We start from the raw sequence: 21,791 nt of genomic DNA, 5'->3' as shown, positions 1-21,791 counted from the left end.
GTAAGGTGACCAGTGATGTATCCCAGGGATCAGTCCTTGGTCAATTGTTATGCTTTACATCAGCGGTCACCAAAGTGGTCGATATCGACCCCCAGGGGTTGATATAACATTGTTAGGGGTCAATTTGGGCTCAGGGGTCGATAGAAAAATATAAGACATCATTGTACAGGTAATATTTAATTTGGTTAACTTGGATTACCTCCATCCTGAATGACAACGCAATTAAGAGTGAATCGTGGGAACAGTGATATGAATAGGACCTGTAAGATGGAGCAAGGGCATGAAAATAGTTAGAGGCCAATCAAGTAGGCCAAAATGACGTATTTACCAATAAACGGATGTTGGTGGTTCCTGCACGGCGGGAGCGAGATTGCAACACATTCACGGTTCTTATTTACTTACACGTATTCAATCCCAGTCTCATTTTTGCACATTGACATACAAGTGAGCGTTAATGTTCTAAAATTCATCAACATACATATTATAATTCAATCGTTATTCATTCTGAACTAAACTTCTCTATGTTGAAGAGTTGAGCAGGACTGGTAGTAATACCAGTGATATTAATACCAATAGTTTATTAATATCACTAGTAATAACAGTGATATTACTAGTGATAGTAGTAGTAATAGTAATATAATAATATAATATATACTATATTATACATACAATAAACACTGTAACTATAAAATAAACAATCTAAAAACTCACATAAGCGTCTTTTTTTGCTTGTCCTATTATAATTATATAATAGTAAAATAGAGGGGGTCGATAAAAAGTCAAGAAACTCTTGAAGGGGTCAACGGTCAAAGAAGTTTGGCGACCCCTGCTTTACATTAATGATGTTGGGAAGAATGTAACAGGTAACATACAGCTATTTGCTGATAATGCAAAGATAAGCAGGGTAATCAGGAATACAGCTGATATGCAATGCTTACAGAATGATTGGAATAAGCTGGAATTGTGGGCATGTGAAAGTGGCTATTGGTTTAATGCTAGTAAATGTAAAGTTATGCACTTTGATGTAATGAGATATCCAGTGTCTATTATATTGGAAAGATTATGCTAGAAAAATTGAGCAAGCTAGAAATCTTGAAGTGTTATTAGATAGGAAGTTGAAGTTTGGGGATCATATAGCAAAAATTGTGAATAGAACTCAGAAGATAATTGCTATGCTGAAATGAACACTAACTTATAATAATAAGGAAGTCATTTTGCCTATTTATAAAGCTTTGATATGGCCTCATATGGGCTGTTTTGTGCGGATTTGCACAAATCTGCAACCTCTTCAATATTGATATATTGAAGAGGGTGCAGAGGAGTGTTAAAGATGATATTGTGACTGTTGAATATAGATTACAAGGAGAGATTGAGAATTTGTGGACCAGATGCTAGCAGACAGGAGAAAGATGGGTTAACGTGATAGAAGTCTACAAACTTTTGAAAGAGTTATACAGGATACCAATACGTGGAATTTTTTATATTATGGAAGGCAGTGAGAGGACATCCATCAAAGTTGTGAATAAATGCTGTCAGGAAAGGGGGTGAGAGCTAGAGCCTTTGGCGGTTGAGTGAAAATTGCATGAACGAATTCAAGAGAAGGTATGCTGGTGTGAATGATATGTGGCCTCTCTCGATGAGTCCCTAACTCCCTGGAAACCTCCAGGGAGTTAGGGACTCATATAATAAGCACCAAAAGTTACCATATAATGCATTTCATTATATGGTAACTTTTGGTAACCAAGCCAGAATTAGTAGTCCTACCTTTTTCAGAGTGAGTAGTTCTTTAAGATTGATCTTTGTTCAAGACATTCAAACAGCCACAAATCTGAAGGATAGAAATGGAAAGTTGTAGCAGCTAAATGTTGGAAAATTTTCTGCTAATAATGAGATCCTCTTTCTCAACATGCTGGGTTGAATCTTGTCTAGGATATTAGAAATGTATTTACATTGGCTTTGAAAAGGTAAGTGAGATACTTCTGGAAATACAGCACCCCCTACAAAAAATAAACTGGCTTGGAAATATGCAGTTAATAGATAATATACTCAACTTAAGTGCTTACAGCAATCATAAATAAGACTGACCACTTAAAAAGTGCTTAGCAGCAGTTATCATCTGAAGCTTTTTTTTTAAACATTTATGACATCCCATATGTCTGTGGTTAATTAACTGAATGTTCATTTGACTCAGAGGCATAGCTAGCGGGGAACGGAGAGGGCGGCACTTTGAACCTTTTTGAACTTTTGCAGTTAATTCTAAAATACAGTCTCCAGAACTCATTTTCAAATATTGCAATACTACTGCGAATTTTCCTCACAATTGCTGTAAGTGTTGCCAGTTGTGAGAGGAGTTTTTCTTAATAAAATTGATTAAGTTGAAAGTTTATTTTTCACTTGGTTAGAGTATAATAAATTTAGTTTAATCCTTTATCCAAGTGTGAGCAAACAAAGTTTGCGCCTGAAAGTATCTTCAGGACTGGGGTAAGGTGGTACAACACCAGGGCAAATCGTTGCAAAGGTGGAGCAAGATACCAACATCCTGTCTCAGTATCTCCTATAATGCAAAACACATCTCCTTGCGGATATGTCTAATGTTATGCATTAAGGGAAGTGCCACTACCCAGACTAGTTTCAACCTTTATTGAGGTCTCTTCAGTGGGAGCCAGGCCCAAGTTGAGATACCAGGCAGAAGCATTAGCAGGTCATTTCAAACCTTTCAAACCTCACAAACTTCACATCATCAGCAAACAACTGAATGTCCCCTTGCAATCCATTGACAATATCATTGATATAAAGATTGAATAATACAGGTCCCAGTACTGAGCCCTGTGGAACTCCACTTGTAACCCTCTGCTTCCTTGATATTGCCCCATCATACACAACTTTCTGATACCTTTCAGTCAGCCAATCCTGAATCCATGTGACTAACCCAAAATTTAAACCCATATGCTGCAATTTAAATATCAGCTTATCATGTGGCACCCTGTCAAACGCCTTTGCAAAATCCAAAAAAATGGCAGTATATGCCTTTCCCTCATCAACTGCTCTTGTCACTTTGTTATAAAAGACAATCATATTACTAAAGCAAGAGTGCCCCTTAAAAAATCCATGTTGATTCTCACAGATAACATTACCCTCATTTACCCAACGCTGTATATGGTCCCTCGTTAATTTCTCCAAGACCTTAACAACTACTGATGACACACAAACAGGCCTATAATTAGACACTTCCAGTCTGCTACTGCCCTTATGCAGCGGCACCATCTTACCTTCCTTCCATTGCCTGGGTACCTTTCCTTCAGCCAGACTTTTATTGAAAAGCCAGGTCAAGGGAGCTGTCAGTTCTTTAGCACATTCTCTCAAAACCCATGGTGAAATACCATCCAGTCCAACAGCTTTATTGATATCCAGAGTACTCAGTATTTGGAACACACACTCTCCTCTTGCACCTCTAAACCCTGATCCTGCCCTATCCCTCTAGTATTAAAAACTCCTCCAGAATGAAATACTCCAATAAAGTGCTCATTGAACAACTCCACTATGTTCTCTGCATCAGTCACTCTATTCCCATTTTTATCCAGCAATGTCATTCTTCCACAATCGTTTCTCCGCCTACTGGCCACATAGTTAAAAAAATTCCCTAGGATTTTCTTTGGATCTTAGTGCCAATCTCTTCTCATATTCCAGTTTTGCCTTCCTCACCATTCTGGTCACTCTCCTGGCCTGCGTCTTATATTCTTCGTGTATCTGTCTTCCACCCCTCTCCTTGTATATCTTCCATAATCTCTTTTTCAACTGCAGTTCCTGTTTGGTATCGTTTGTCATCCACTTTACACCAAGTTGTGTCTGCTTCTTCACCCGTGGAAGAAGCAGACACATATTCCAGACGATGATCTAATTCCAGACGATGAAGCAGACGATGATCTAATTGGTGATTTTGTGGGCTGAGGAATAATGACATCAACAAGACTGATGACAATCCCAGCCCACAAAATCACCAATTAGATCATCGTAAAATAACTCTCAGAAAGACCTTCAAGATAAGAACATGGAACATCAGAGGACTCCTGCAACCTGGGAAACTAGACATAATACAGAATGAAATGGAAGACAATAAGATACTAATCTGAGGGTTGGTGGAAACTCACTGGAAAGAACATGGTCATTTTACAACACACAAGGGAAACAAGGTGTTTTTCTCTGGTACAGACAATAACAGTGAAAAGGGAGTTGCCATCATTGTTAATAAAAACATAAGTAACGCAGTAAAAGGATACAACCCAGTTGGTGACAGAATCATAACAGTAAGATTAAACACTAACCCAGTTCCACCAACGCTAATACAAGTTTATGCACCCACATCAAATGCAGACGATGAATTAAATGAGAAATTCTACAAAGACCTAAATGAAACTATGAATACAATACCAAGAAAGGATATTCGAATAATTCTAGGAGACTTCAATGCTAAGGTGGGGATCCAATGCACATGATGACGATGATGATCACTTAAATAGAATCATTGGAAAATATGGACTGGGAATCAGAAATGAACGAGGAGAAAAACTATTGGAGTTCAGCATTGAAAGGGAATTAGCAATCACTAACACAATGTACAAACAGCACAAGAGGAGACTATGCATATGGGTAGCACCTGAGAATTGATGTAAGAATCAAATCGACTATATTTTAATCGACAGAGGATGGAGGACACTAATCAATAACACCAAAACACTGCCAGGTGCAGACTGTGGAATAGACCATCAATTATTAATCTCTAATTTAAAGATCCATCTGAAAGCAAACAAGAATAATAGCAACAAAAGATGACTTTTTCACAAATGGACAACAAATTTACGATGGACATTGAAACAGAGCTCAAGAAACAAAAAGCACACCTCAGGAACAAAGCATTGAATCACATTGGACACACCTAAAACAAACCATTGCAAAATCTCCAGCCAAAAATCCCAATAAAAAAGAAGAATGGCAGTCCAAGCATTACAAAAGAAACCCTAGAACTAATTGAAAAAAAAGGAAACAAATTAAAACAGCAGATTAGCAAAACCCAAATTACCTGAACCTGAATAAAGCTATTAAGAAATCTTGTCAAAAAGATAAAAATAGCTATATCAAAACGTCTATAAAGAAATAGAAAGACACTCCAACTCTAATGAAACAACAGATTTATTCAAGAGGGTTAAGGATATAACCAAAAAATTCAAACCAAAACTTAATATAATTACAGAAGAAAATGACAAGATCTTAAATGACACTAATGACATAGCCAGAAGATGGAAAGAATATTGTGCCAAGCTTTACAAGGACCCAGCTATTCAACAAGAAGATGAAGGAGCTATGGAAAACACGGAAATGGAACCAGAGATCCTGAAAAGTGAAGCAATGGGCAATCAAAAAATTAAGGAATAACAAAGCCACAGGTCCTAAAATGCTGAAAATGTGAAAACTATGAAAAAAACTGAAAATGTGAAAACTACCGTGCCATTGCCTTATCTCACATACCAGCAAGATTTTACTACACATTATTAAGAAAAGATTACAAAGTTTTATAGACCATCAGATCTCAGAAGAGCAAGCAGGATTCAGAAAAGGTCGAGGAACTAGAGATCATATATCTAACATTAGACAAATAATTGAAAAAGCAAGGGAATTCAACTTAGGCCTTTATCTGTGCTTTATAGATTATTCCAAGGCTTTTGACTGTATGAGATGGGATATTTTATGGGACATCATGCAAGAATCAGGAATACTAAGCCATCTAGTAGCCTGAGTTTTCAATTCTCTGTAGCTTGATTTTGTTGATATAAGTTCTTTATGAGGGTTTAAAACCATTATTTTGGTTTTGTCTTGATTTATTCGTAAACCATGGCTTAAGCTTTCCCATTCTAATTGATTTAGGATGGATTTTAATTCCTGTTCATTTGTTGCTATTATCACCGTGTCATCTGCGTATCGTAGGTTAGTGATTGTTCAACCACCTAATTTAATGCCTCCATTCCACTTTTCACTGTAAAGGTTGAATAGTAGTGGTGAGAGTATGCATTTCAATTTGAAAAAGGTTCAAGATAAGGATGCATACTCTCACCATTACTATTCAACCTTTACAGTGAAACTATAATGAAAAGATCTCTAGAAAAGTGGAATGGAGGCATTAAATTAGGTGGCCGAACAATCACTAATCTACGATATGCAGATGACACAGTGATAATAGCAACAAATGAACAGGAATTAAAATCCATCCTAAATCAATTAGAATGGGAAAGCTTAAGCCATGGTTTACGAATAAATCAAGACAAAACCAAAATAATGGTTTTAAACAATGCAGAAGAAATAGATGTAGAAGGAATTGAAATTGTCGACAATTTCAGTTACCTTGGAGTGGTAATGACAAAAAAATATGGATGTAAAAAAGAGATAAGAAGAAGAACAGCACTAGCTAAGAAAGTGATGACTGATTTAACTAAGATCTGGAAAGACAGGCACATCTCCAGAAAGTCCAAAATTAAGCTTGTGGAAAACCTTAGTTTATTTAATCTTTCTCTATGCTTCTGAATCTTGGACAATGACAGAAGAAGAATTGAGGCTTTCGAACTCTGGTGCTGGAGAAGATTGTTAAGAGTTCTTGGACATAAAAACGAAAACAAAAGTATCCTAGAAGAACTGAATATCCACACAAGACTGATAAACATAATTGACAAGAGAATAGTGCAATATTTTGGACACATGTAGAAGGGAAGGCAACTGCCTGGAAAAAATAATCATCCAGGGTAAACCGTGTGGTAAAAGAAAAAGAGGGAAACCACCCTACAGGTGGATTGACCAAATATCAAGAATCACTGGACTTAAACTAGAACAAGCATTAAGAGACACAGGAGAGAAAGAAATGGTGAAACATTATCAGGAAGGTTATGAGTCCTCAGACACAAGGAGATCTGAGAGAAAGAGAGAGAGGTAGTGCATTGACAGCATGGAGGAATTTCCCAGTTGTGGTTGTTTTCTGTATTCTGAAAAGATTGGTTGGCTGCTTTTTTCCAGTATTTTGAGAAGTCGAGAAACAGTAATTTTCTGTGATCCTCAAGATATAGAATAAATTTTATGACTGGGTGCAAACTGTTTAGATAGTCTTTAAATTTTTCCAATTCTTCTGCTGTTCCCAACCAAATAATGAAAACATCATCAATGGTTTCATTATTTGGTTAACACAAGGTTTTTGGTTTTTTATGATACTTTTTAGTGCTTTCTTTTCAAAATTTTCTATAAATAGGTTTGCTAAGACTGGTGACAGGAGGAACCCATTGAAAATTCCAAATTTATCCTGGAATTTAAAAAAAACCTGTTTTCCATGTAGTGTCTGAATAGCCTAACCATGTATGGAGGAAAAAGTTTATGAAGATATACTATGTCATCCCTTGGAACATTGATGAAGACTATGTTTAAAACCATCATAAGGACTTCTCAAGTGTTCCCACCTTGTCACTAGTCCTAGCAAATCTGTTTATAGAAAACTTGGAAACGAAAGCTGTATGAAAAAAAAAAAAAAAAAAAAAAAAAAAAAAAAAAAAAACTTGGTTGTGTTACACTGATGATGTTCACATTATTTGTTCAAGGACATCAGAAGAATTGGAGCAATGTACAGAGTATCAGAAAATCCAAACATAAAATTCACTCTAGAACTTGAGGATCAGGGAAAATTACAGTTTCTTGACATCTTTTTTGAAATATTAGGAAAAAACACTCAATTTTTTCAGTATACAGAAAACTAACCTCAACTGGGAGATTTCTCCATGCTGCTTAGCCACCATCCATTACAAAAGATAGGTATGATTAAAGCATTATGAAAAAGAGCATACATCATCTCTAGTATGACAAAAGAAAAGAAAAGAATGAACAGCTTCTTTACCTTAAACATACTCTCCACCTCAATGGTTGTGAACTGAAGACGATCAACAAAATTGTGATCAATGGTTGTGAACTGAAGATGATCCTACAACGACATACCTCCAACAGCTCCTAAAAACGAGATTTTAAAAATGCAATCACTATATTCCTACATCAAGAATGTTACAGACAGGATTGCAGCACTTCTTCTATTCTAAGTACAAGAGTTCTAGTTCTAGGTTCTTGCATCCACCAAAACCTCTATATCCACTCATAAAGAAACCAGCATATTAAAATTCATTGCTCTTGTGGTATTTGCTATGCAGGCTAGAGACAGAATCATCTGAAAAGATTTGCATATCAGAACATGTAAAGAATGTGGAAAAGAAAAGGAAGCATAGACCATATTAGCCTTTCACAGGTTACCGAGTAATTTGGCCAAATAACAGAAAATCATATGCTTATATATATATACAAAAATTAAAAAAAAAGCCTTACTAATGCTCTATATCTCCCCCCTCCCTCAATTCACAACAATGTAATTAAACCAAGATTTAATTCTACACCAAGTTTAGTCTGCATTTATTATGAATCTAACAACAGCAGATCTTGGAGGTATTATCCTACAGAACCTAACAGCAATATCTAGTTTTGTTCAGTTGTGTCTGCATTGTTTAATATAATTTTTTTTTAACTCTGTTATTTGTACTAGACTGAAGTTTGCAAAAAAAAGTGTTGTGTAATTTTCCTTGTTTTTGCATTGATTAATACAAATCCTTTACCACCAATGATTTAAGTCCAATGACTTGCATCAGATCAGGTTTTATTGTTATTTTAATAAAACTAGTTCTCATTAATAATCATGTTGTCATTGTACCAGAACATGTAGATTTGTACAAAATTTGATGTAACTGAACATACATTCATGAGATTCTGAAATACATTTAAGATATCCACATAGTGATTGGCATGTCAGGCTATGTGTTAAACTAATTAATTGATACATAGAAAAACAGATTCATTCCAACTAGTACTATAAATTGAGATAGTGAGAAAAGACCATTTTAAATATTATGTTTATTTCAAAATAGAACAGAAAAGAGGTATACTTTTTTTTCATGGAGGGAGTACATCAGTTTTATAATAGGATTTAGACAGACACAAGATTATTATTATTATTCAGGACTCCAAGGAGTCAAAAGACTCATCGAGGGAGGTCCTTCCTAAGACAAAGTCTGTCAAGACTCATCGAGGGGAGGTCCACCCCCTGAGAAACACAAAGTTTATCATACCACTCTTTAAACTCACTGACCGTTCTCGCTCCCACCACTCCATCAGGCAATGCATTCCACGGCTCAACCACCCTCCACACAAAGAAACCACTCCTTACCCTCTTGCTCACAGTTTCCTTTCATAACTTCCAGGGATGGCCTCTTGTCATCACTCCTTCCCGCTGATCAACCAAGCGAAAGAACTCCCCAGTGTCAACCCTGTAACCACCTCTCAACAGTTTAAAAGTCTCAATCATATCACCTCTCCTTCTTCTATCCACCAAACTCTGCAGTCCACATTCTCTCAGCCGATCCTCATAACTATCCTTGTACAGTCCTGAAACCATCTTTGTCATCCGTCTTTGTATCCTTTCCACAGTTAATTTATCCCCTTCAAATCCTGGGGACCAAATCTGAGAACAATAGTCCAAGTGTGGTCTGATCAGAGACTTATACAACGGAATGATAACCCTCTTATCTCTGCAGGTCAGTGTCCTTCTCATAATTGCAGCAATCCTCTGTGTTACCTTCACCACCTTTGCAATATGTCCCCTAAACTTCAGGTTTCTATCAATCATCAACCCCAGATCTCGTCTACCCTACTTCCTCCAGTATAACTCCTCCCATAGAGTATGCAGCATCCCATCGATGTTTCCCAAACCTCAAGACCTTACATTTTGCTGCATTAAACTGACACCCCCATTCATTTGACTGTCTATCTAGCTTATTCAAATCCTCTTGCAGGGCTACCACATCTGCACTATTACTAATAATCCTTCCCAGCTTCTCATCATCTGCAAACAACTGAATATCCTCTTGCAATCCACTGGCAATGTCATTGATATAAAGGTTAAACAATATAGGTCCTAGTACTGAGCCCTGTGGGACCCCACTTGTAACCCTCTGCCTCCTGGAAACTGCTCCACCATACATCCTGAATCCAGTCGACCAATCTGACATCCAGACCCATGTGCTGCAACTTAAATATCAGCTTATCATGTGGCACCCTGTCAAATGCCTTCGCCAAGTCTAAGAAAATTGCAGTAAATGCCTTTCCCTCATCTAATGCTCTTGTAACTTTATTATAAAAGGCTAGCATATTGCTAAAACAAGAGTGTCCTTTTACAAATCCATGTTGATTCTCACAGATAACATTACCCTCATCTGCCCAATGCTGTACACGGTCCCTCACTACTTTCTCCAAGATCTTAACAACTACTGATGACACACAGACTGGCCTATAATTACACATTTCCAGTCTGTTACCACCCTTATGCAATGGCACTATCTTACCTTCCTTCCATTCCCTGGGCACCTTTGCCAAAGCCAGACTTTCATTGAAAAGCCACGTTAAAGGTACTGTCAATTCCCTAGCACATTCTCTCAAAACTCGTGGCGAAATACCATCCATTCTCACAGCTTTACTGACATCCAGAGTACTCAGTATCTGAAACACACTCTCCTCCTGTACCTCCAGACCTCGTACCAGTCCTATCCCTCTAGCATTAAAACTGACTCCTATAGGATGAAATACTCCAATAAAGTGTTCATTGAACAATTCCACTATGTCCTCTGCATCAGTCACTCTATTCCCATTTTTATCCCACAATATCATTCTTCCACAGTCATTTCTCCTCCTACTGGCCACATAGCTAAAAAATTCCCTAGGATTTTCTTTGGATCTTAGGGCCAATCTCCTCTCATATTCCAGTTTCGCTTTCCTTACCACACGAGTCACTCTTCTGGCCTGTGTCTTATATTCCTCATGCATCTCTTCACCTGTCTCCTTATATCTCTTCCATAGCCTCTTTTTCGCATGCAATTCCTGTTTAATATTGTTTGTCATCCACTTTACTCCAAATTGCGCCCTCTTCTTCATTCGTGGTATACAACTTACCATTGCTGATAACAAATATTCTTTCACAATTTCCCACGCACTGGTGATATCCCGGCCTTCCAATTCCTCACTCCATGAAACTTCCCGAAGTCGACGTCTAAGACTATTATAATCACCTGCCTTATAATTCCACATAAGTTCCCATCTCTTTGATACTCCTGCATGTCTATTCATTTTCCAAGTCAACACCATATGGTCACTCTCTCCAACTGGTGGGAGAGACGTCAACTCAGTTATTATCAACTCTTCTGATGCTATAACCAAATCCAAAATTTTTGAACCTCTTGTTCCCTCTGTTACATGTTGCCTAAGACATTTGTCCCTCAAGAATTCTAGAAATTCCATTCCCCTATTGTTACATGCATCTTCCTCTCTCCAATTTATACTATTGAAGTTAAAATCTCCCATAACAATCATTCTTCTTGCACTTGCCAAACTTAGCTATCTAAACATCTCCTGGTCCCCATCCTCTGTGCTCCTGGGTCTGTAGCAACACCCCACTAAATATCCTGTCTTGCCTACCTCTACTGTATGACTTATATCTTGAATACTTGATTTGTGAGTCCACTAAACAGCTGCTTGATGCCAAGCTGTTGAGAAACAGCTCTCAAAAAGATGTTTTATTTTTGTAGTAATTGGTAAAATTGACTGCATTTTGGCAAAATTTTGTTTATTTTTAATAGCTTAGCATAACTGTGGAGCTTTGTGGGGTTAATATAGACATTTCTTTTACTGAATTTTGAAGCCAGTAAACGACAACAAAAATGGTGGTATAACAAGATCTGCATTTCGTTCATTGTGAAAAATCAAATATAATTAATGGCATAGATTTTTCGAGAATAGTTTGTTGCCATGATTTTTGTATATGATCCACGCATAAAAGGTTGCAAGACCTGTTGTTAAATTGTGAACGAATACAATTCACTAAGGAATGTTTCATTCATAATTTGACAAGTTAAAACTCTTGAAAAGGATATGCTTGTATTTTAGTATAAGTTGTATATTGCTTGACAAATATTGGATACTGTAATTAGTGTAAAACTTGTGAATATTCCCGTATAAAATACCTACTAAATTGTATGTTAGACCATGAATTTGTTATATACATATTTTCTATTAGAATTGATATAAAAGAATTGTTGTGTAAATTGCATATAACCAACTGAGATTATGAGGTCAAAGTACGCAGGCAAGACACCGGATTAGTAAGTTGCCTCAAGCGGTCACGTGTGCATATGGCACGTGGCGACCTAGGTTTTCGGGGAAGACTAACTTTTCATAGTGAAAAGGCAAGACCCACGATTGCAAAGGAATAACGTGTTGGGTGAAAATTTAGGATTACAAGGAGTCCCAGTAGGGGGTTGATGTAAAAGGGCTGGACCCCCCCCCCCAAAGGACTTTTTATTTTTTGTCTGGAGTCTCTGTTCTCTCTCGGTAGCAGAAGTCGGAGGTGTCAGGTCATGATTAGAGGGATCACGGATTCCAAGCCCTACAATGAACGAATAGAGGATTTTGGAAGCAACGGGCAACTCCCGGAAAAGATAGTGGCCAGGTAGCGTGCCTTATGGATGCATAATTATGCATCCTTATGGATGCATAATTGAGCTAAGAATATTCTAGGCATAGATGATCGGTATGCAGACTCCATGAGGACCAACCTAAGCTGACAGGAATTTTAGCCTTACCATAGAGAGAAGAAAATGTTTGGAAGGAAAGGAATCCAAGAATCGAAAGGACAAACATGAGGAATCCTCGAGTTCGGTATAGTAAACCTTTAATCAAGTAATGTGTGAGAGGAAGGTAATTGTAACTTAAGAATCATAGACCTTCACAAAGTTTTGAGACTCTATTTAAATTTAAGACAGAACTGTGATATTTTAATCATAGTCGGCGAGCAATATGTGCTATGTATTATAATTGTACTTGTGTTGATTGCTAGCTATGTTTAAGAGCTGTGGAGATGTTTAATCCAGGCAGCTTGATTAACACCTCAAAGTCATTATTGGTTTTATAATCTAAGAATGCAAGCTTTGAATCTTTGAACATAATGTTTTTTTGTAGTATTAATTACTGTGTGATGTATATTGATTAATTTTACTTTGTAATCTAGTAGTACAGTGATAATTGAAAGTTCTTTATTCTGTATGATGATCATTATGTTAAATAAACCTTTTGCTCCTATTAATTTGGTTGCCTGTGTCTAAGAATCCGATGCACCACTCATAAATTATTCGGATCTAAGTGGGAGATAATTGTTAATTAAGACCATGACCGCAAACATGGTTGATTATAGAAGGTATTGATAATTGATAGCTTAGTATAGAAATAGATTAGATTAAGCACGTGCATATCTGAAGGTTCACTTCTTGACTGAGAAAATTTTCCAATCTAAGGGTTCTGGATGGCGCAGCGGAACAAATCAATTTTCCCAGAACCTTAAGAGAAGTTAGCTTCGGAAGCTTTGTTACCAAGGAGTTGGCTTAACCTTGAGACAATCCCTTTGTATATCAGACTCGCGCACGTGATAATCTAAGGGGCTGAAGTATATAATAGTAAGACAAAGACAGACACATTATAGGCACTGCTGAGATAGGACAAATTATTCAAGAGATAGTTATGTAAAGGAGTTAAACCATATTAAGTAAATATTAACTACGACGACACGTTATAACACTGTAGCATATCAGTCTTGTGTGTGAGCAAATTGCAGATTACCACTTGTATATGTGAATGTACATGTATATGTAGAGAATGTGTTTATAGAGAGACTGAACAGGAAATGGGTATGTAAAAAATACAATATTTTGTTAGATTAAGTTATGAGTAAATGTTAAACTGATTAATGGAATAAAAGCAGGTATAGTTACAGAAGAAAAAGACTGTGTGAATCATGAAATGGAAACAAGTGAGGCTGTGAAAAAGTATGGATGATGAAACAAAAGTGAGTGATTCAAAGAATGAGTTGATCAGAATGAGATTAGAAGTTTAGTGGATAGGAATGAAAGAATACAAAAGAATAGAATGAAGGAAAGTAGAGAAAAAGAGGTGAAGAATGACTTGAGAATAGCAACATGTGGAAATTCTGCTATTAGAGGTGTGGTAAATGTGAAGTCCACAAGGACTGTTTTCCAGGAGAGAAGTTAGTAGAATAAATGATGCTTTGGGTATAAGAAGTAAATGAGCAAAATAGTTAGTGGTGGTGTGGGAACAAATGATTTGGTTGGATATAAGGACAGATATTAGGAGGTTATTGAAAAGTTTATTAAGAACAGATAACATTGTGATAGGAAAGGCAGTCAATGTGTTGCCGAGGTATGATAGGGATGAATTGAGACAGAGAGCAAGAATCATGAATAGCATGTTGGCTGAGCAAACAAAGGAAGAATGGATTAAAACTGGTAATTAGTTTACGGAATTAACAACGCATATAAAGTATATTAATTAAAAGTAACTTTAATGAATAACTTCTATATTTCGGCAACGTCACATTGCCATCTTCAGGAACATAAAGATATGGTATGTGCATGCAGGCACTAACACAAAGCAAATGAGGAAGAAAGCAAGAAACTAATATTGTTCCTAAAGTCCTAATGGTGCCCTCTGGTGGGCTAATTTGGTAGTCTTGGCAGTTGGGCTGAAGTTCTCATAATGTAAGTCTCCCAAATTTGGGGTAGTTTCATGCACCCAAATTTGTTGAGGTTAGGAACGTTTTTTAGAGCTGCTGAAGATTCTTTGAATAATCTTTCATATTTAAACTTGCTGCGATGAATTATTTTTGTTTTCTTCCAACGAATTTTATGGTGGGTATCTAAGGCATGGTCTGCCAGCCCAGAGTGGCTGTACTGGTGAAAGGCTGAACAGGGCAAAATTAATCTGCTCAGATGACAAGGCCCTAACTACTGAACTAAACCACATCCTCAACACTTTCTTAGCCAATGGCTATAACCCCCAAAAAATCCAAAAAATACTAAAACCAGTAAACCCCCCCCCCCCTCTCCACGATAAAGATTACACCAAGTCTATCACCATCCCCTACATCCAAGGCACCTCTGAGAAAATAACCAATATCCTCAAAAAATATGACCTTACTTCCTGTTACAGACCATATAAATAAGTTGGCATCCCTTATCTGCTCTACCAAAGACCAACCACTTCCCCTAGACCTACCTGGTGTATACCAGGTCCCTTGCAGCTGCAAATTGTCCTACTTTGGCCAAACAGGCAGAACAACAAATATCAGGATTTCAGAACACAAAGACTACATCCGGTTTCACCAGTACAGCCACTCTGGGCTGGCAGACCATGCCTTAGATACCCACCATAAAATTCGTTGGAAGAAAACAAAAATAATTCATCGCAGCAAGTTTAAATACGAAAGATTATTCAAAGAATCTTCAGCAGCTCTAAAAAAACGTTCCTAACCTCAACAAATTTGGGTGCATGAAACTACCCCAAATTTGGGAGACTTACATTATGAGAACTTCAGCCCAACTGCCAAGACTACAAAATTAGCCCACCAGAGGGCACCATTAGGACTTTAGGAACAATATTAGTTTCTTGCTTTCTTCCTCATTTGCTTTGTGTTAGTGCCTGCGTGCACATACCATATCTTCATGTTCCTGAAGATGGCAATGTGACGTTGCCGAAATATAGAAGTTATTCATTAAAGTTACTTTTAATTAATATACTTTATATGCGTTGTTAATTCCGTAAACTAATTACCAGTTATGTCTGACCAACGTATAAGCCTTGCTACTAGAAGAAGAATGGATTTGTACAAAATTGATTGGTTGCATTTTAAATGGATTTGGTGTGAGTCAACTTGGATTGACTGTTATTGTTGCGAGTGATGTGAACAAGAGATCAGAAGAAGTAAGAAGTGAAGTTAATTATCAGGAAAGAGAAACTGGTGAGACTGAAGTGGTCGTAAATTGAAATAGTAGTGTGGGATGATAATGAGAGAACAGGAATGCAAGTCGGACAGGGAAATGGGAGGAGCCAGGGTGGATAGGAAGATACAATATAAGGACAGCAGGTGTTAAAGTAGTAGTAAATGTGTATATGAGGATCAGCATAGGAATGGGATAGGATGGTCTGGGATATAAGGAGAAAGGGAGGGAGGTAATTGAGTCTGAAAAGCTATATAGAGTAAGCAGTTGGGCATGGGCAGGTGTGAGGAAATCACAACAAGTGGCATGGATAAGGCTGGTTATAGACGTAAAAGTGATCTTGATATTAAATAATCTTGATGTCTATAAGGCAATAGAACATGATAACATGTCACCATATATCTTAAGGAGATGTTCCAGGGAGTTGGCAGTAGCGTTGGCATACCTGTTTAATAAGGGTCTTGCAACAGCACATGTCCTGTGGGAGTGGCAAGAAGATTAAAATTGTTCCACCTCACAAAGGTGGTGATAAGGCTGTGGCTACAAATTATAGGTCAATCTGTAGTTAATCTATTTATTATGTACAAATTATAGGTCAGTCTGTAGTTAATCTATTGGAGAAGTTAGTGAGAGCTAGGATACAGAAATGGATTGATAAGAGCAGTATTTTCTGTGATTGTCATCATGGATCTGTTAAAGGGAAGGCATGTTTTACCAGTTTACTTATGTACTGTAACAAGCGATAAATGCATTGGACAAGGAATATGCTTATAAAAAGGTTTAGCTAGATTTTTCAAATGCTATTCATAGATTGCTACACAATAAGTTGGTAACTTAATTGGAATGCATAGAATTGGATATTAAATGAGTGATTTGGATAGGTGACTAGCTGTCAGATAGATAGATATCAGCAAGTTGTGTGTAAGATGTGGTATCCTGAAAGAGGAAAGTCACTAATAGTCACAGGGATCTGTTTTGGGACCAGTGATGTTCAACCTTGTATATTAATGATATTGGAATGGGTTTAACTGGAGATATGCAACTGTTTATAGACAATGCTAAAGTGGGGAGAACAATGAGGACCAAACAGATATTCTGGCTGTACAGAAAGACTTGAATAGACTGCATGAACAGAGTAACTGAATTGAGATATCAGTTCAGTGTTGCAAAGTGTAGGGTTCTGAAATTTGGTAATCAATGATGGATACAAAGTATACACTCAGTGGGGAAATTTTGAAGGAGGTAGAGGAGATGAACAATGATCTGAAGTTCAGGGATCACATTGCACAAGTTTGAAATTGTTACTCCACATCATTGCCATCAGATTATGGCAATGATGTGGAGAATCTTGATATGCAGAAACAAAGAAGTTATGATTCCATTATGCACATATTTAATTACATGGTTTTCATGGTGATGAGAATACATTAGAAAAGGTTCAGAGAAGATTCTCTAAAGGTGATGACTGTCTTTGGAATGTGGGATACGAAGACAGATTGAGGAAGTGCAAATTGAATAGCCTTGTGAATAGAGGATGTGAGACATGATTGAGATATATAAGTTGGTCAGGAGGTTGTTACCAAGTTCATTTTGAAGAAATTTTTCATAGAATGGTGAGGGGGATAGGATGAGGGCCATCCCTGAAAACTGTATAAGGAGGGTGTGAAGGAGCAAAGAAGTGAGGAGCAGGTTCTTTGCATGGAGAGTGGTTGGTAAGTAGAATGCATTACCTAAGAGTATGGTGAATGTTGACAGACACATTGACTTTAAAGCTCATTTTCATGAGCTTTGTGTGTGACTATGTTTACCTCCTGTAAAGATTTTTGACTTCATGGAAGTCTGGCATTAATAATAATAGTAATTATATATATATATATATATATATATATATATATATATATATATATATATATACACACCGGTATATATATATAGATAGATAGATAGATAGATAGATATATAGAGAGAGAGAGAGAGACTGTACATTCTTTCTAATTACTGTCAGTGTTGATTAAAGATTAATAATTTGTAACTGAATTCTCAACCAACAGTAGCCTCTCCTAGCCATTATCCTCCACCTTTGGATACAAACCATGGAAAGGTTGGAATAATTTGTCTTCTTGCTTTTGACATTTTCAGAGCATTTGAAGGCGATCTGACATAATAACTTACTAATGATCTGCTTCTATTCTTTACAACAATGAAGATTGTTGTATATTATATGTAAGAAAGAACTTTGTAAGTTTTTTGGTATATAATGTAGATTATGGTTTACGCTAAGGCTGGAATTTGCTAGTAGTACCCAAGGCAAACAAAGAAATTTTTCATAAATGAATTTTTTGTAATGCCAAAATATTATGAATGCCAAACAGATTGTTGGTTGAATGTGCAAAGTTAGTAATGGCTATGGCTCTAATTATTCTATTTTGTATTTGTATCAAAGGAAACAGAAAATGGGGAAATAAATCATAATTTATTACTATTATTACATGACACCTTGAAGCAGCCCAAGGACTCATCATGGAAGGGTACTCGAGAAGTAGTTTATTACAAAGGATGTAAAGGAGTTGTTAGAAGAGGCAAAACTGAGAAGGTGAAGATTGTGAGTCTCCTATCATGCTATGATAGAGACAAACTGAGGACGAGGGCATTGATATAAATTAAAGATACCAAGAAATTATATACTTGGTTTAATCCTTTATTCAAGTGTAAGCAAACAAGTTTGCAGATGAACTATTTTAAGGACTGTGGCAACTCATATATAGAAGCTTATGACTTCACAATACTTGCCTTAGTATCCCATAATGCAAAGCACATATCCTTATGGGTATGTATAATGCTATGCGTTATGGTAAGGGGCACTACCCAGACTGGTTTCGACCTTCATTGAAGTCTCATCAGTGGGAGCCAGACTCAGAGGTGATACTAAGGTTGAAGTAGCATTATACATACCTATAAGGATATATACTTTGCATTATGGGATACCAAGGCAAGTGATGCGAAGTCATAAGCTTCTATATACGAGTTGCCCAGTCCTGAAAATAGTTCAGCCACAAATTTGTTTGCTTGCACTTGGATAAAAGATTAAACCAAGTTTATAATTTCTTGGTATCTTTAATTTATAGTATAACCAAGTGGAAAAACGAGGGTGTTGATAGCCAGTGAGTCTATACATAGATTATGCAGAAGGAATGATGTAGGATTTGTGGATCTGTGGTATGTGTTTGACTGAAAGAAGTACAATGCTGATGCAACTAAATGCATCTAAATGGTTTTGGTATTAAATGTTTACAGAGAGCTTTGTTCACCAAGCATGCTGAAGTGCAGATTCAGGGAAACTTTAGCAATTAGGGTAGAAGTGAGTGAGTTTGTGTGAAGGGACCCATCAAGCAAGTGAGTGTGAGGAATCTAGTCCCTCAAGCAAAAATATTGAATACAGTAGTCAATTCAGAAAGTAAACATGGGTGTGGGTCTAAAGGGATGCTGCGGTTTCTATATACTAATACCAGAAGTATCAGGAACAAGATGGAGGAGTTTCTGGCATTGGTTAGTACAACCTTGGCAAAAGTTATAGGCATTAGTGAGACTTAGCTAACAGCAGATGATGTAGTTGTAGGGATAGAATGTGAAGGGTTTAATATTTTCGGGGAAGATAGAGAAGATAGGATGGGAGAGGGATACTGCTGATGATAGCAGATTAATTGCAGCCAAAATGTATAAGAGATAGGCATGAGGTGACAGTTCATTTGAAGCAGTCTGGTGTGAGATTAACTCCAGTAAAACAAAATATATAGTCGGTTGTTGTTATAGGACAGGGAGTTTCACAGATGATCTGGAAGATATGTATTACCAAATTAGTTCAATAGGTACAGGTCGAGTGATTATTATGGAGGACTTCAACTATGGAGATATAGACTAGAAGGAAATATAATTTATACACCTACTAAGAGATAATTACTTAAGGTAGCATGTGATGGAGGGGACTAGGGATGGGAGAGTATTGGACCTGGTCATAGAATCAGAAGAGTTATCCATATCCAAGATGACCACATTGCCTCCGATTGGTGAAAGTGACCATGCTGTCTTGACTTGGGAGATTGTAAAACATGAGGAATATTCTGTCAAGAAGAGGTATATGTGGAACTACAAGGCAGGTGATTATTTATGACGATTATGACAAGCTTAAGAAGAAGCTTAAATCGGTGACATGACATAGAACACTGCAGGGTAAGGATATTAAAGGTAAGGATATTTTACAATTATTAAATTGTATACCTAAGGTAAGGAGGGTTAATCAGACAGGAGTTAGTTGAATGAGCTTGAGCAGTACAAGGCTCAGACATCGTAATTATCAATTCGGATTGATCTGAGGGTGAAGAAATCAAATTTGCATCCCTAAAAATATAACAGATTGTCCTTCCTCGATACACTGCTTGGAAAGAAGTCAGTGGACATCCCAATGGGAAACAAATGGGTTTGTAGCTGGCATAAATTGGAGAAATATGATGCTCCTAAGTCAGTGCAGCCATTTCACCTGTGTTCAGGTGAAATGGCTGCGAGAAGGGAACTGACAGAGTTTGAAAGAGGCATTGTGATAGGATGCCATGTTGCAAGTTGTTGAGACATTGGGCCATCCCATGGCAATAATCTATGATACTGTACTAAGATGGAAGTGCATGGAATCAGCTGCAAGTACTGTGGATGACCCACCACACTCACTGAACATGACTGTAGAGTGCTATGAAGGATAATAGTAAAAACTGCCATTTGTCAGGTGACATGTTGAATACAGAATTCGAGGCATCAACTGGAACACAAATCTGCACAAAAACATTCAGAACCAAGGCTCACAACATGGGTTTCTATGGTAGGACTGCAATATGCAAGCTCACATTACCCAAACCAACATACAGCATTGTCATCACTGGTTCAAAGAGACACATATAATGAGACGTGGAACTTGGAAAGCTGTGTTATGAAGCGATGAATCACACTACACCCTCTACTGAGCTGACTAACGGGTGTGGGTATAGCAGATGCCTAATAAATGTCTCTTACCAGAGTGCATAACTGCAACTATGAAATTTAGAGGTGGCAGTGTGATGGCATGGTCCTGTTTTTCCTGGTTTAACCTCAGACCTCTGCAGTGCCATTAGCATTTCTATGGAATTTGGCCATTGTCTCTTTGAACAGGACAATGCACTGTGTCATAAGGTTGCTGCTGCTGTAACTGCATGGTTTTGTGGACATGAACTTCACCACACTTGACTCACCTCAACAGTGGTGAGTCATGAATGTACATGTATATGTACATATACATGTGTATGTGTGTGTGTGTATATATATATACACATGTATATACACATATACATGTATATGTGGCCTGATCTCAATGCTATTTTAACATCTGTAGGATGAATGGGAGCCTTGGGTGAGGTCAAGGGAAAACTGCTCCCCAACAGTCCAGGACCACATTGCATGCATATAGGAAGAATGGTCCAAAATTCCCATTGATCGCTACCATACCCTTGCCGAAAAGATCCCCCCTCCCCATAGGATTGCTGCAGTCATCACAGTGAAAGGAGGTCCTACATCTTATTAAGGTGAGTACCATGGCTGTTTGTTCCTCACACTGTGACCGGTTGAGACTTCTTTCCAAGCAGTGTATACTGCTTATTAATTGTCTGATGACACTCTGTCCTCTGCATACTGCAAGCTTACATTCATGTTCACAAGTAGTTTCTTACACAGTACCTCAGCTCATCATCATTCACAGAAATTTGTTATCATAAAAATACTATTCAGCATAGTATTGAATCAGCTATACACCAAGAA

At 37.3% G+C, this 21,791-nt stretch overlaps 1 protein-coding gene across 1 annotated transcript in view; it reads left to right on the top strand.

Annotated features, from left to right (window-relative positions):
- Positions 1-21,791, top strand: part of LOC150094149 (leucine zipper transcription factor-like protein 1) — a 126,819-nt gene that overhangs the window by 10,421 nt on the left and 94,607 nt on the right. The gene's annotated exons all lie outside the window — the stretch shown is intronic.

The sequence above is a fragment of the Typopeltis vanoorti genome, chromosome 22 (genome assembly GCF_054136105.1).
Source record: "Typopeltis vanoorti isolate ZY-2024b chromosome 22, IOZ_Tvanoo_1.0, whole genome shotgun sequence".
In the NCBI taxonomy this organism is placed as follows: Eukaryota; Metazoa; Arthropoda; class Arachnida; order Uropygi; family Thelyphonidae; genus Typopeltis; species Typopeltis vanoorti.
The sequence above is the reverse complement of the archived record's forward strand: the minus strand, read 5'-3'. Positions and strand labels throughout refer to the sequence as shown.